Below are 4277 nucleotides of genomic sequence, written 5' to 3' on the forward strand. Positions count from 1 at the left end.
TTCAACAACCTAGAATAAATGGACAAGTTCTTAGAAACATACAGCCTTCCAAGGGTGAACCATGAAGAACTGGAAAATCTAAACAGACCGATCACCAGTAACAAAATGGAATCAGTCATCCAAAACCTTCCCAAAAGCAAAAGTCTGGGACCAGATGGCTTCACTAGTGAATACTACCAAACCTTCAAAGAGGATCTAATACCAATCTTGCACAAACTCTTCCAAAAAATTGAAGAAGAGACAGTACACCCTAACTCATTCTATGAGGCCAACATTACCCTGATACCAAAACCTGGTAAGGACAGCACAAAAAAAGAAAACTACAGACCAATATCTCTGATGAATACCGATGCAAAAATCCTAAATAAAATTCTAGCAAATCGAATACAACAATGTATTAAAAAGATTATTCATCACGACCAAGTGGGGTTCATCCCCGGGGCACAAGAATGGTTCAATACATGCAAATCCATCAATGTGATACATCACATTAACAAAATAAAGGACAAAAATCATATGATCATATCAATTGATGCAGAAAAAGCATTTGACAAGATACCACATCCATTTATGATGATTAAAACACTTAATAAAATGAGTATAGAAGGAAAATAACTTAACATAATAAAGGCCATATATGACAAGCCCTCGGCTAATCTCATAATTAATGGAGAAAAACTGAAGCCCTTTACTCTACGTTCAGGAACACGACAGGGATGTCCCCTATCACTCTGCTTTTCAACATAGTGTTGGAAGTCCTTGCCAGAGCAATCAGGCAAGAGAAAGAAATAAAAGGCATCCAAATTGGGAATGAAGAAGTTAAATTATCACTCTTTGCAGATGACATGATGCTATATATAGAAAACCCTAAAGACTCCACCAAAAAGCTATTAGAAACAATCAATGAATACAGTAAAGTTGCCGGCTAAATATCAACGCACAAAAGTCCATTGCCTTCCTATATACTAACAATGAAATCTCAGAAAAAGAAACACAAATAACAATTCCTTTTGCAATTGCAGCAAAAAGAATAAAATACCTAGGAATAAACAACCAAGGAAGTGAAAGACCTATCTGAAAACTATAAGACATTTTTGAAGGAAATTGAAGAAGGCACAAAAGAAATGGAAAGACATTCCGTGCTCATGGATTGGAAGAATCAACATAGTTAAAATGGCCATATTACCCAAAGCAATATACAGATTCCATGCAATCCCCATCAAAATCCCAATGGCATATTTTAAAAGAAATAGAACAAAAATCATCAGATTTGTTTGGAACACAAAAGACCCCGAATAGCCCAAGCAATCTTGGAAAAAAAGAACTATAATGGAGGTATCACACTTCCTGACTTTGGCTTGTACTACAGGGCTACAATAATCAAAACAGCATGGTATTGGCAGAAAAACAGACACATAGACCAATGGAATAGAATTGAACCAGAAATAAAACCACACAAATATGGACAGATAATTTTTTGACAAAGCAAAAAACATACAATGGATAAAATGTGGCCTCTTCAATAAATGGTGCTGGCAGAGTTGGAAAGCCACATGCAAAAGAATGAAACTGGACTGCTATCTGTCACCATGTACCAAAATTAATTCAAAATGGATCAAAGACTTAAGCATAAAACCTGACACAATAAACTGCATAGAAGAAAACATAGGTACTAAACTTATGGACCTTGGGTTCAAAGAGCATTGTATGTATTTGACTCCAAAGGCATTGGAAGTAAAAGCTAAAATAAACGAATGGGACTGTATGAAACTTAAAAGCTTCTGCACAGCAGAAGAAACCATCAACAAAATAAAGAGTCAACCAACTGAATGGGAGAAGATTTTTGCAAACAGTGCCTCCGTAAAGGGGCTAATATCCAAAATATACAAGGAACTCATGCAACTCAACAAGAAAAAAAAAAAAAAAAAACCCAGTTGAATAATGGGCAGACGAACTGAAGAGACATTTCTCCAAAGAGGACATACAATGGCAAACAGACATATGAAAAAATGCTCAACATCACTGATCATCAGAGAAATGCAAATAAAAACCACAATGAGATATCACCTCACCCCAGTCAGAATGGCTGTCATCAACAAGACAAATAGTAACAAGTGTTGGAGAGGCTGTGGAGAAAAGGAACCTCATACACTGTTGGTGGGAATGCAGCCTGGTGCAGCCGTTATGGAAGGCAGTGTGGAGGTTCCTCAAAGAATTACGAATAGAATTACCATATGACCCAGCAATCCCTCTCCTGGGTTTCTACCCCCAAAATCTGAAAACATTTAGAGATAAAGACACGTGTGTTCCAATGTTCATTGCAGCTTTGTTGCCAAGACATGGAAACAACCAAAATGCCCTCCGATAGATGAATGGATAAAGAAGTTGTGGTATATGTACACAATGGAATACTGTTCATTGGTAAGAAAAGATGATATAGGAACATTTGTGACAACATGGATGGACCTTGAGAGTATAATGCTAAGCGAAATAAGTCAGACAGAAAAAGCAGAGAACCATGTGATCTCACTGCTATGTGGTATATAAACCAAAAACAACAAAAGAACAAGACAAACAAATGAGAAACAGAAACTCATAGACACAGACAATAGTTTAGTGGTTACCAGAGGGTAAGGGGGGTGAGGGGTGGGAGATGAGGGTAAGGGGATCGAAATTGGGAATGAAGAAGTTAAATTATCACTCTTTGCAGATGACATGATGCTATATATAGAAAACCCTAAAGACTCCACCAAAAGCTATTAGAATCAATCAACGAATACAGTCAAGTTGCCGCTATAAAATCAACACACAAAAGTCCATTGCCTTCCTATATACTAACAATGAAATCTCAGAAAAGAAATACAAAAAACAATTCCTTTTGCAATTGCAGCAAAAAGAATAAAATACCTAGGAATAAACTTAACCAAGGATGTGAAAGACCTATATGCTGAAAACTATAAGACATTTTTGAAAGAAACTGAAGAAGACACAAAGAAATGGAAAGACATTCCGTGCTCATGGATTGGAAGAATCAACATAGTTAAAATGGCCATATTACCCAAAGCAATATACAGATTCCATGCAATCCCCATCAAAATCCCAATGGCATATTTTAAAGAAATAGAACAAAAAATCATCAGATTTGTTTGGAACCACAAAAGACCCCGAATAGCCAAAGCAATCTTAAGGAAAAAGAACAAAAATGGAGGTATCACACTGCCTGACTTTGGCCTGTACTACAGGGCTACAATAATCAAAACAGCATGGTATTGGCAGAAAAACAGACACATAGACCAATGGAATAGAATTGATAACCCAGAAATAAAACCACATAAATATGGACAGATAATTTTTGACAAAGAAGCAAAAAACATACAATGGATAAAATGTGGCCTCTTCAATAAATGGTGCTGGCAGAATTGGAAAGCCACAGGCAAAAGAATGAAACTGGACTGCTATCTGTCACCATGTACCAAAATTAATTCAAAATGGATCAAAGACTTAAGCATAAGACCTAACACAATAAACTGCATAGAAGAAAACATAGGTACTAAACTTATGGACCTTGGGTTTAAAGAGCATTTTATGGATTTGACTCCAAAGGCATTGGAAGTGAAAGCTAAAATAAATGAATGGGACTATATGAAACTTAAAAGCTTCTGCACAGCAGAAGAAACCATCAACAAAATAAAGAGTCAACCAACTGAATGGGAGAAGATTTTTGCAAACAGTGCCTCCGATAAGGGGCTAATATCCAAAATATACAAGGAACTCATGAAACTCAACAACAAAAAAACAAACAACCCAGTTGAAAAATGGGCAGAGGAACTGAAGAGACATTTCTCCAAAGAGGACATACAATGGCAAACAGACATATGAAAAAATGCTCAACATCACTGATCATCAGAGAAATGCAAATCAAAACCACAATGAGATATCACCTCACCCCAGTCAGAATGGCTATCATCAACAAGACAAATAGTAACAAGTGTTGGAGAGGCTGTGGAGAAAAAGGAACCCTCATATACTGTTGGTGGGAATGCAGACTGGTGCAGCCGTTATGGAAGGCAGTGTGGAGGTTTCACAGAAAATTACGAATAGAATTACCATATGACCCAGCAATCCCTCTCCTGGGTCTCTACCCCCAAAATCTGAAAACATTTATACATAAAGACACGTGTGTTCCAATGTTCATTGCAGCTTTGTTTACGGTGGCCAAGACATGGAAACAACCAAAATGCCCTCCGATAGATGAATGGATAAAGAAGTTGTGGTAT

The sequence above is a fragment of the Rhinolophus sinicus genome, linkage group LG15, assembly GCF_036562045.2.
Source record: "Rhinolophus sinicus isolate RSC01 linkage group LG15, ASM3656204v1, whole genome shotgun sequence".
Lineage (NCBI taxonomy): Eukaryota > Metazoa > Chordata > Mammalia > Chiroptera > Rhinolophidae > Rhinolophus > Rhinolophus sinicus.